Genomic DNA, 13,731 nt, shown 5'->3' on the forward strand with positions numbered 1-13,731 from the left:
AGATCTTCCAAGAAAGTGACATGCTCCAGAGGTAGACTTCCTATCAATCTTGTCGCCCGCCCAATCGGAGTCGGTGAAACCAACCAAAGCAAAGTCCGTGTCCCTTGGGTACCATAGTCCGAAGTGTGGGGTATCAACTAAATATCGAAAGATCCTCTTGACCGCCACAAGGTGGCTTTCCTTCGAACTTGCTTGAAATCGTGCACACATACCAACGCTCAACATGATATCCGGGCGAGAGGCACAAAGGTAGAGAAGCGAACCTATCATCGAACGGTAGAGCTTGGTATCCACCGCCTTGCCGCCCTCGTCAAGAGTGAGTTGACACTTGAGTTGCATCGGAGTTTCGATCCCCTTGGCGTCCTTCATATCAAAGCGCTTGAGCATGTCTTGGAGGTACTTCGCTTGATTGATGAAGGTGCCTTGTCGCATTTGCTTGATCTCGAACCCGAGGAAGTACTTGAGTTCACCCATCATTGACATCTCAAACCTATTTGTCATCAACATAGCAAACTCATCGTTGAATTTTGTGTTAGTAGAGCCAAATATGATGTCATCTACATAGAGTTGGCAGACGAAAAGCTCCCCATTGACCTTCTTAGTAAAAAGAGTGGGATCGATTTTCCCCACTTGGAAACCACGGTCTTCAAGCAACTCCTTGAGATGCTCATACCAAGCTCTAGGAGCTTGTTTGAGACCATATAGGGCCTTTTTGAGCTTGAAGACATGGTCCGGAAAATGGGGATCCTCGAACCCCGGGGGTTGCTTCACATACACTTCCTCATGTAGAGGACCATTAAGAAAAGCACTTTTAACATCCATTTGTTGCAACTTAAAGCCGTGATGTGAGGCAAAGGCCAAAAGGATACGGATGGACTCGAGCCTTGCAACGGGTGCAAAGGTTTCACCAAAGGCCACGCCTTCAACTTGAGAATAGCCTTGTGCCACCAATCTTGCTTTGTTGCGGATGACCGTGCCACTTTCATCTTGCTTGTTCTTGAAGATCCACTTGGTGCCGATAACATTGCGGCAATGATCGGGTCGCTTCATGAGAGTCCATACATCATTCCTCTTGAAGTTGTTGAGTTCCCCTTGCATTGCATTCAACCAATCGAGATCTTTGAGAGCATCATCAACTTTGAGTGGTTCCACTCTAGAGACAAAGGCATGGTGCGCACAAAAGTTTGCAAGTTGCCTCCGAGTGGTGACATTTCTCTTTAGATCACCAATGATGTTTTGCAAGGAATGAGACTTGAGACGCAAGTGTCTTGGAGTAGAATCTTCACGGCGAGTGTCGGCTTGAGGAGATGGTTCTTGAGAGTCCTCTTGGCCTTCATCACGGTTTAGGTCCTCGCCTTGACCTCCATTGTCGTTGAAAGAGGCAACCTTGTCATGAGATCCGGATGGCTCGGGGGTATAGGGAATATCATTGTCCATGAAGATTGTCCCCGAACCACTCGGAGAAGAACTTGAAGCTTGACCTTGGTCACTTGATGTTGGGTGTTGAAGTAGACGAGCTTGCGGTGTATGTTGTTCTTGAGCTTGTTGAGGTGAACTTGGACTTGATTGTTGTTGTAGATGTCGAGGTTGATCTTGAGGTTGAGGTTGAACTTGAGGTTGTTGTAGAGGTTGGCTTGCATTTGTTAGATCAACGGAAGAAGCTTGGCCTTGTGGTGTAGATGGCTCCACATGGGTGGAACTTGGTCCTTCCCCGGTACTCATAGAAGGTAGCGTTTGAGGTAAGCGAATGCCCACACCCATCCTTCCTATGGTATCTAGGGGAATTGCATCTCCTTTCTCACAAGAAGCACTTCGCTCCTCCAAAGATCTATCATCCTCATCGAAAGTCACATCACAAGATTCTACAACACGTCCACTTGACTTGTTGAAGACTCTATAGGCGTGAGAATCCGTAGCATAGCTAATGAAAATTCCTTCTTGAGCTCTTGAATCAAACTTGGATAGGCGCGTGTCCTTGACAAGTATGTAGCATTTTCATCCGAAGACCTTGAAGTATGACACATTAGGCTTGTTGCCGGTGAGGATCTCATACGGTGTCTTCTCAAGACCTTTGCGGAAGTAGAGGTGATTAGTAGCATGGCAAGCGGTAGAGATAGCTTCCGCCCAAAAATTGTAGTTGGACTTGTATTCTATCATCATGGTTCGAGCGGCTTCGATCAAGGTTCGATTCTTCCTTTCGGCGACCCCATTTTGTTGGGGAGTATATGGCGTGGAGTATTGGTGTTCGATTCCTTCCTCGCCGAGGAATTCATCCAATGTGTAGTTCTTGAACTCCGTTCCATTGTCGCTCCTTATTGCGAGAATCTTGTTATCGTACTTGCGTTGAACTTGGTTGGCAAACTCCATCATGGTCCGTTGAGTCTCACTCTTGTACTTGAAGAAGAATACCCAACAACAGCGTGAATAGTCATCAACGATGACGAGGCAATACTTCTTTCCTCCAAGACTTTCATGAGACGGTGGGCCAAAGAGATCAACATGTAGGAGCTCCAAGCATCTTGTGGTAGAGATGATAGTCTTGGCCTTGTGAGGAGCTCCATGCATCTTTCCTTGTACGCAAGCCCTACAAACACGATCCTTGCAAAAAGAGACATCTTCTTTTAGTCCGAGAATGTGGCCACCCTTGTGGAGACTTTGCAAAGTCCTCATGTTGACATGGGCTAGTCGGCGATGCCATAACCAACCCTTGTCACCTTTGGCGAATAAGCAAAGAGCGGAAGATGTCGTCTTTCCGGAGAAATCAACAACATACAAACCGTTCTCTACATATCCAACAAAAGCTACATTGAGTGTCTTGCTCCACAAGAGGACCACCATATGTTCATCAAAGAATGTGCATAATCCCATACGAGCAATTTGATGAACGGAGAGTAAGTTGTAACCAAGGGTCTCGACAAGGAGGACATTCACAAGTGAGATGTCGGGTGTTACCACCACCTTGCCAAGACCCAATACCTTTGAGCACGTGTTGTCGCCATATGAAATGGTAGAGAGTGAAGGCATGAGGTCGACAACAATATCCTTGCTTCCGGTCATATGACTTGTGGCTCCACTATCAACCACCCATTTAGCGCCACCGGAAGCATAGTCCTACAAGGAATCAAGTCTTGGATTTAGGTACCCATTTTTCAATGGGTCCTAGCATGTTAGTAACAAGGGGTTTGGGAACCCAAATAGTCCAATCGACATTGTCCTTTTGAGGACCAATAAAGCGAGCACGAATATGTCCGTAGTAATCAACAAAAAGAACATGAGAAGGGTTGTTAGAGCCGGTGAAACCCGTCGAGGCGGAGTTGGGTACTCCATCCCTTCTTGAGCTAGCATTGCTCCCTTCACGGTTGGTCTCCATGTTCTTCTTGTTCATCTTCTTCTTGGTCCTCCTCTTCCTCTTCCTCTTTGGCTTGGTAGCCACTCCTCCTTCATTGCCCGAGCCCTCTTTGGCTCCATCTTTTGCTTCAATGATTCCTTCCAAGTACTTGGCTTGAACTTGGAGTCTATCAACCTTGGCCTTCAAGCGATTGACTTCATCTTCATGCTCCGGGTGTGGATGGCATATATCAAATACTTGGACCTCCTTTGCCTTGTTCACCCGGAAGTGTTCCATCAAAGCTTCTTCTTGAAGAGCGTTCAACTTCATGAGCAAGCGCTTGTCATTTTCCATCTTTGCAATGTCGCTCTCATGAGTGCAACATGCACGGTCCTTGCTCAAGGGAAAGTACTCCTTCAATGTTTCTTCTTGCATGGAGTTGATCTCCATGAGCTTGGCTTCCCTTCTCTTCAAGGCGGCAATTTGCTCCTCATGATCACAACATGTATCCTTCTCCTTGCTCATGCGGAGACACTCCACCAACGACTCTTCTTGCTTGCTACTCAAACTCAATAACTTGGCCTTGGTGATCTCAAGAGCGGCAATTTCTTCTTCATGGTTGCAACATGAGGTCTTCTCCTTGAACAAGCGATAGTACTCATCCAAGGCTTCTTCTTGAAGAGCATTGACTTCCAAGAGGAGGGCATTGTGCCTCCTCAAGGAAGTTACTTGATCCACAAGCTCATCATGGGAAGAATTGGGGTCTTCATCGTCTTTTGCTTTGTTGGCTTCCTCGAGCAAGAGCATCTTTTTCTTGAGGTCACCAACCAACTCTAGAGCATGATCTCGATCCTTGGTGAGACGTGAAACAATAGCTTCATTCTTGTCTTCAAGCACAATGACACTAGCTTCAAGAGACATGCGAAGATTCCTTTCATCATCAAGCTCCTCCTTGAGATTGGCGAGCTCAAAGGCCGTTTCCCTTTCCAACTTCTCCCTCTTCTCAATAAGATCTTGTGCCGCACCAAGTTGGGCTAAGAGAGCCCCAACATGGATCTTGGTGTCCCCCTTCATGTTAGTGAGAAAAGAATCCAAGGAATCCAAACCCATAATCTCATGTTTAACGGTGAGACTAGTGGCATCATAAATATATGAGGCATTAGTAGAGGATGATGGTTTGGAAGGGGATTTTACCTCCGTGGATACCTTTGCCATGAGACACCATGCATTGTTGGTGGCGAGGTTCTCATTTGGAGAGTCGAAGAGGGAGGTAGAGGGAGTGGAAATGGCGATGGCGGCCACTCCCTCTCCTTCCTTGTTGGAGTGCTTGTCCTCATGCTCACCATCTTCATTGGAGGTGTACTCTTCACGGATGATGAAGGCTCTAGGCTTCTTGTTGGAGGAGACCTTGTCGTCATCGGACCTTGGGGAGAACTTGGAGAATCCCTTGGAGAGAGGCTTGTACCTATCCTTTGGGATAAGCTTTCCACCATGATCTTCTCTTCTCTCAAACATACAATCCGCGACAAAATGATTCTTGTCACCGCAATTGTAGCATGTTCTTCCCCTTGTCCTTTCTCTTGGGCTCTTGGAGGGTCTTCTTGGAGAATCACGTGATCTTCTTGGTCTTGTGTTTTGGGTCATGTTTCCATCCCAAAACTTCTTGGCGGCGAGAGCCATGTGCTCATGGTAGTTGAGCTTGAGATCATCCGAACCCCACTCAACGGGATCCTCATCACTTTCACTAGCTTCATGCACCTTCATCTTCAATGCAAGATTGGGCTTGCGGGAGTTGTGGGCGCGAGCAACAAGATCCTCCGCATTCTTCTTGGAGATGTCCATAGCGATGACTTCGCTAAGGACTTCATCGGATGTCATAGTACGGAAGGAGGCGTTTTGGCGGATGGCCGTCAACTTCACTTCCTCATAAGGGAGGAGAGCGTTGTAGAACTTGCGCTTGATCCAATAGTCATCCACGAACGTTGCTCCAAGATCTTGCATTTGCACGGCAAGAGCGATGAGGCGTCGGTACATTTCTTCGGGGGTCTCTCCTTCAATCATGACGAAGTTGTCGGCCATGTTGTTCACTTCATCAAAGCGAGAGCTTTGGATGCTTGCATTGCGGAGGAAGAGCTTCTCAAGTTTGTCCCATGCTTCCTTGGCGGTCTTGAGCGAGCGGATATGAGCGCGGTCCTTGGGGGAGATGGCCATATGAATCATGTTGATGGCGGTGGCGTTGAGTTGGTCATCCACCACATCTCTCCTTGTCATCTTCTTGGGATCTCGTGGTGAATAGCCCTCCTCAATGATACGCCAAAGCTCGGTAGAAGCGCTGCGCATATGTGAACGCATTAAGAATTGCCAATTCTCAAAGTTGTTTGACTCGAGTAACGGTGGTGAACCATGCGACAAGATATGCGGCATCAGTATCGGAACGTTAATGGTGTAATCATTTGGTGGTGGCACCGCATGATAACCCCCTTGACGTTCCGCAACCGGTGTGTCATCATCCTTCCCTTTTGTTGAAATGCCGGTATCCCCAACCCCTTCCTTTTGTGTATCTTTTGTCGCTTCCGCGACAAAATCAACAAGAGGAAGGGTGTTAGCTTTTGGTGGCGGATCCTTGGCACTTGCTATCGGTGGAGGGTTTGGTTTTTGAACCACCAACTCCATCATCATTGCCTTCATTTGGGCAACGATGGATGACTCCAATTTCTTGAGGTCATCCAACGTGGCCGTCGTGGAATCGATGGGCGATGATGGAGCGGGTGGCTCAAGGGAAGGTGACCCATTCACAATCGTCTCTTGTTCGGCCATTTCTTAGGCGGTAAAGCCCGAGCAAGAAAACCTTGCTCTGATACCACTTGAACGGATCGTAGCGAACAAGAGGGGGGTGAATGGCGCTACGGCAAATTTTAGTCTTTTTCAAGTTTTATGCAACGGAAGGTAAAGGTGTGACTTTTAGCAATGGGGGTGATCCTACAATGAAGCTAGAGCATGTGCAACAAGTAAAGGAATCAACAAGATAACAAAAGTGAGGAGCGAGACAACCGGGGGGCGCGAGGCGAGTCGAGGTTTGTTTCCCGCAGTTCCCTCCACTAAAGGAGGTACGTCTGCGTTGAGGAGGTGCTAGTCTCACACAAGAGACTAGGCGGCCACACCACGAAGGAAGGCCTCACCCTCTTCCTCGAGAGAGCTCCACGGAGGTGCTCTCCCTCTTCCACTAAGGCACCGGTCGAGGCGGTGATTCCTTCCCAAGGTTGGGGCGAGCTCCACACACACAAGGATGCTCCCAACACCCTATGGAGCTAGTACACCACCAAGCTAGACTCCATAGCTGCACATCTCCAATGCTCCACCATAGGAACCCATCACCAATGCTCCACCATAGGAACTCTTCCAATGCGCCACCAAGAAACTCTCCAAGGCTCCACTAAGAAACTCTCCAAGGCTCCACCAAAGGAACTCCCCAATGATCCACCAAAGGAACTCTTCTCCAATGCTCCACCAAAGGAACTCTTCTCCAAGATCCACCAAAGGAACCCTACCACCAAGATCCACTAAGGAATAGCTAGTATTTGTGAAATCTCTCTTGGTAGAACTATAGATCGGGGTCTCCTCCACCTATCCTCAAAATTAGGGCAAGATTGGTTGGAGGGGGAAGGAGATCCACAAGGATTAAGCTCAGCAACAATGGAGGAGAGAGAAGGGGAAGAGATAAAATCGGGTGGGGAAGAAGGGGCCCTTAAATAGGCTCCTCCAAATCCAACCGTTACACCCAGTTTTGGCCTAAGCGGTACTACCGCTTTGGGGCAAGCGGTACTACCGCCCTGAGTTCGAAATCACCCCAGATCTGGTCAAAGGACCCAGAGCGGTACTACCGCCCGCGGTACCGCTCGTGGTACCGCAATAGGGTCCAGAGCTTACTGGATCCAGAGCGGTACCAGGGCGGTACCAGAGCGGTACGACCGTAACTCGTTACGGTACCTCAAGCGGTACCTTGAGCGGTACTACTGCTCGTGAGCGGTACGACCGCCCCAGGTACTGCAGGGGTACCGCAACTTGTTCTGGGGGATGAATTCAGCGCAGAACTCAGAGCGGTACCGAGGGCGGTACCTATAGGGGTAGCGGTACTACCGCTACAGGTACCGATAGTACCGGCCTGGCTAAAACTGGTTTTCTTCCCTTTTTCTCTCCAACTTTGTTACCTCGCTAAACGCACACAAAACCGGAAAACCTATCAACTACGCTTCAGTCTTCTGATCTTGACGCGTCCGGCGAGGTCACCGTGTACTTGAAAATCTAACAATGATACTCAAGGCACACAGTGAGATTACTCAAGTGTTGTCATCAAACACAGAAAACATGGGATATGAATTTTGCTCTTACAAACATACCCCGAACTCTTCAGGTATTACAACCACAACTTCGGGACGAAGTTTTCTTTAAGGGGGAAAGGCTATAATGTCCCAGGTTTAGAGACGATCGAGGGGTAGATTTTAGAATGGGATGTACATTGCATCGTAAATTCTGGGGAAATTTCGCGCTTTTAAAAAACAAAACTGCATCGAAGGGGGACAAGTTTCTCTCTCGACACCTTACAGGGTTAGGGTTTCGAGAGTGCGACGAACTTGTTCCTATTCATCTAAATTAGGGTTTTGAGAAGAGAGAAGAGATATTGCATCACAATCTTAAGTTGCATGATTGCATTCAAAATTAAGTTGCATGATTGAATTCAAACCAAATTTGAGTTTGAATTTCAAATTCAAACATCAAATTAATATTCCATAATTCAAACTTGAGATAATTCAATAAACAATAATAAGTAATCAAGAATATAAATAATATAACACTTAGATAAAGCTCATTAAGGAAAACTTGAGCTTTATTGATAATCACACATAATACATTGTCAATTACAATATCCAGAATAGTAATATGAAATGTTACAACTCATTACATAAATGGGCAGAATAGAAGAAAGAAAATAAAGGAAAATTACAAGGTAAGATTCTATCCTAATTACTACAAAGTAGTCTTCATTTGATCTTGGACTTGATAATCTTCAGGTCCATCTTGATCAATTGCTTGATCCCTGCACACAAACAAAACCAACACAACATTATGGCAAGTGGCAATGCCACTTGGCAGGTTAGCAAAGAAATGAGAAATTGAGAGGATATGACCAAAGCTGCCGAGCTGATCCATCTCACAGCCAAGTTCCAAGCCTGATGCAAAGCATCAGGTTACACACACAGCCTGCTCACAAGGCTGTGTGCATGGAGCACAGCACACACACACAGCTAGTGAGTCACCAACAGGCTGCCAGGCCCTGTTGTCGATCAGAGAAGGAGAAGGAGATCATATAAAAGCCTCCACAGTAAACCCTAGCCATTCCATCGACAAAACATCACTGGGTAAGTTCATCAGAAACACAAGAACTCAAGAACAGGAAGAACAGCCACTGCTGCTCAACCTGCTCAAACAGCCACAACACTTAATCCAGCATCACAAGCTTGCAAGGAGAAGAAGGGCAAGCAAATCAAGCAAATCACTGAAGCAATCCTCTACACCAACACCCAATTCTAGGAGCTGGAGTGAGGTATACACAAAGAATCATGAGGAAGCATCTGTCTTGCTCATAAATAAGCATGTGCATCAAACACACACAAGCAAAAGGGTGTGAGTACCCAGTTTGCATCATCATCTGGCTACTAAGCCTTTTGGTGCAAGCAAACTAGAGATCAGCCAGAAGGAAATTACCAAGGGAACATTGGTATGTCAACATGGTGACATATCAGAGAAATCCAACCTGGATTAATCCCTAACTAGCCATCCAAAATCATCTAGCACCTAAAGCCAACAAGCCATCAGATAGATAGACAGATTATGTCTATTTCTATTTGTCAACAGCAAGGGTCACTGGAAAGCCAACAAGGGTTTACCCAGTGAGATATTCACTAAGCCACAGCAAGCCAACAAAGGGATGGGAGCTTCCTGAACAGCAAACACTTGCTGTTGAGGCCACCTCAACCACTATACCAAACCCAACAGAGAAGCCATGCACAGATATCATCACCCAGATGGGTTCAAAAAGAAGCTAGGGTTCCCAACAGATGTTGGCATCCCTCTAGCTACATCAAATCCAGCCATATGATCATTACTGATAAACAGTTCACATCATTTATCCATCTAGTAAAGCAAGGAATTACAGATAAATGAAACAGACAAGTAATTGTTGCACAGAACCTTGCAGTTGATCCAATGGATCACTGCAAGCATCCACTAATGCTTGAGCAAGCACCAGCACACACAGGCCAAGCCTATAAAAGGCACATACAACACTGGATGAGCACCAGAGGATCACAGAAGGAAGCACAACAGCTATCCTTAAGCAAATGATGAACAGATGATCATCAGGGCACCACTAGCTATTGCTATGGATTACCATAGCCAACCATAGCAACAGGAATTAACCAGCTACTGAAGAATTACATCAAGTCATAACTAAATAAAACAGAGAAACTGAATAAATGACTTATGATTGTATCCAGAAGCACATCAAAGGCTTGATGAGCCACTGGATCAAGATACACAAGCAAGGCACACATCAAATCATATTAAATAACACTGTTAAGCCCACAGTAATGCTCAATTGAGCATACTTGTGGTGACCCGGCATACCACTGCATGGTGTAGTATGCAAGTCTGATATAACACCAATGAAACACAGTTCCACAAGTACTATATCGCTCAGAGTGGTACAACAGAAACATATGCGGGTCCAAGGCATGTCTATAGAATTACAACATCGACTCTGTTACATAAGATCATCACAGCCTCCTACTTTACAATGAGGTAAAACTGCAAATAAACTCCAGAAGAACGACTCGTAGTCTAGTCTTATCACGAACTCTATTTGTAGAGTATTTCACTAACTACAGAAACTAAGAATAGACTCTAGCTAAATAGGAGCTAGGTTTAGGAAGATAGTTCCCTTCTATGGCTAAACTAGGTTTTCTCCATGGTGGATGTGGTATATGACTCTTCCGGCAGGTTCCTGTCTCCTGAAGTAGTTGTTGACTCCTCGGTCTTCGGGTTGCACTGTAGATCCTCCTTCGATGCCTCCATATCTAAGCAGGGGATTTAAGAGTGGGATGAGTACGAGCGTACTCAACAAGTTCATTATAGGAAAGAGGTGTTTAATGCACTAGCTACAGCATTAGACCAGAAAGTCTAATACCAATGCAAGTTTTCATAACCATTTCTTCAAAAGGTTGCTTTTATTCAGAAGAACTATGTCCGTCAGCCTTCACTGGTTTACTAGAACTTCATGGAGCTCCTTTCCGGCCGCGTTCGCAGTTCCATATCCCGGAACAGGGAGTGACAGGTCACGGTTCTTTACACTCTGCAGAGGTGTGTTGCTTTACCCATAAGAGATCTTAACCTTGGTGCCAACCGGGCATATTCCCCGTCCACACTTCCTATGGTGTGAGGCCCGGTATAAGGTCTAGCCAATCATGTTCCTCCGCTACCTCGAACACCCACCCTTTGTTGCATGCCCCGACCCTGGGTCCTCGCCGGTCCCATTATTCCCATAGATTTCAGGGTGGACCCCGACCACGACGACGATGCGGGATCGAACCAAACTCCTTCGCCGGTAGCTGCAACCCATCATAGACCGCAATACCGTGGGGACTTAAGGCTTCCGACCTACCGCTTGTTCTTCGAGCGACAAGTGTCTACGGACTATGCCGTGGGGACTTAAGGCTTCCCCAGCCTACCGCTTGCCCTGACAGATACAAGTGTCTACGGTAAAGCGCATCCGTTGATGAACGAGAGGTGGAAACACTTTTGACTACTCCGTCCCATTCCGGATCTTATGGTTATCACGGGTATTACGGCACAAGAATCACTGGCGACATTTGTTGTTTAATCCTAGATGGATATAAACCCTTGCAATGGAACCTCCACCATATCAAAACAATCCATGGTTCCATTGCCCACCACATAGTCATATTCATAGTTATGAAAATAGTGATTTTGGTTTTTATGCAATAGTGATAATCATAGTACTTTGCAAGTAATTTGATAAAGATACTTAAATGACATGAGCAAGTGATGAACTTGCCTTTCTTGGCTGCAAGATTATGCAGACAAGGTCTTCGATGCGTAATAACTCCAAATTCTGAAATAGCATCATCGTCCGGTAAGGACGATGTTTAAAAGATTGGCAAGGATGCAATAATGCATAAGAATGAGATGCAATCGCTCTGAGCGTGACCTAACCCCGATGATTTAGGATCAGTGAGTTGTAATAATTGGTTTAGGGTGTGTTACACTTTTAGAGTGATTCACAAACAAGGTTCTTATTCAGGTGTGATTACTTGGTATTATAAACAGGTAGATAGTAAAGCATAATAATCAATTGAGCACACAAAGAATGATAATTGGCATAATGTTAACAAGTAAAGAACAGTGGTCAGTTTTAGTACTATATGGCATGGTTAATGATTGATTATCATATACTTTAAAAGAATAACTTTTTTGAAGAACATGTACTTTGATAAAGAACAAGTATGATAATTAGGGTTGTGGAGTTCTATGGTTTTCTATGGTTCTAATTGGGTTCTGGAGTAAGTAGTATATGGATCACAACCTAGTTGGATTCATCAACACAAAGGGCTTGTAAGGTTGAGTTAAGCCTGGCATTCTAAGCAATTATTCATACAAGATTGTTCTCAAGGTTGGTTTATCTTGCTAGTGATAGCTGGCTAGGGTTTATAGGTCCTTATAAGCAGGGTTGAGGATGATTCTTTATTTGCTTCAAAAGAATAACTTTTGAAGAACATACTTCTTAAATAATAAGAAGTATATCAATTAGGGTTGAGGTGGTTTAGGTTGTTCTGTTGGTTCTATTAAGTAAGGAATAATTGGCTCCTGAATAGGATGGTTGATAAGTATCTTACACTAGTAGGGTTTAGGGGAACAGGGTTATGTAACGGGAAATAGTAGGTATGGTTGCTATTAGGGTTCATCACAATGGTGTGATGCTAAATAGGGATAAACAAGGATGATGGCCTTGGTAATAGGATCTAGGGTTTACACGTGGTTGACCCTACTGGATTATTTAGGTCTGATGATGATGAATACATTGGATACCCATATATTAGTGGTAGGTCTTCTACATTTTATGTGGCCAAGACAGGTATTTATTTGCTACAAGGGTTCTATGCTTTGAAGAATGTACCATGATCACATGCTCTAACCTAGGGTTTAGGTTAGAAGCAATTTAGGGTTCACATGTAATAATGGAACTAGGGTTCCAATTTGGATTAGGGTTCAGGGTTTCCCATGAAATGATAGGGTTGTAATATCATTCCATATGGAATTAGGGTTTGCTATTTACCGGATAGTTCTAGGATTAATAACTTCATTTTAAATTTGAATTTATTAATAACTTGGAAATAAAAATAATATGGGATTTGGCATTTTATTATTTTTAAACAATTAATAATTAAGGTAATTATTATTTAGGGTTTTAAATCCTCCTAATAAGGATTTAATAAGTTAATAGTAAAGTAAAATTAGTTTTAATGTTTTCCTTATTTACTTATTGGTTTTTATTTATTTTATGAAGTTTTCCTAATTATTGAATTTTAATTGAATTTAGAATTAAAATTAAAGGCTTAAATAACAAGTATTAAATAAGTGAACTTTTATTAAAAATAAAAATTTCATTTCATATTTTTATTGGATAGAGTTTTCTTTTCTATGAATTTTGATATCTTATTTATATTTTTCTGACTTTATTTGAATTTTCTAAATTATTTCAAAGTTTCTGGAATAATGGGATTTAAACTTAAAGCAGAGAAATGACTAAATGCACCTGGTCAGTTACCCATGCAGCCACTGACTGGTGGACCAATCGTCCACGTCAGGTGCCACGTGTGTGTGGACCGGGTCAAAATTAATGGTTGAGCTCTGGGCTCCTGGCCAACGGCCAGTCGACGGCGGCGCCAGCGCTGGAGTGCTCCCGCGAGGCTGCGCGCGTGAGCAGAGGGTCTGGGGCACCGTGGTGAACCATTGGGTAGCGGCGCCCCCTGGAAACGGTCGCCGGAGTTGCTCCGGCGAGCTCTATTTACGGCGGCGGATGACAGCTCACGGTGACACCGAGCTACGGTGATCCCTAAGATGCGATAATAGGTTGTAAGACGCGGGTGCTCACCCTGATTCTTCCTAGATGGTCGACGGCGTCGATCGTGGGCAGAAACGAGCTCAACCTCACCGATACCGGCGATGAGCTGCGGAAGGAAATCACCAAATTCGCCCGACTCTGGCCATCCCTAGAAGCTATCTTCCTCCCAGAGGGTATAGAAGACGAGGCGCACCTCCAGGACCTC

This window comes from Lolium perenne, chromosome 4 (genome assembly GCF_019359855.2).
Source record: "Lolium perenne isolate Kyuss_39 chromosome 4, Kyuss_2.0, whole genome shotgun sequence".
NCBI lineage: Eukaryota > Viridiplantae > Streptophyta > Magnoliopsida > Poales > Poaceae > Lolium > Lolium perenne.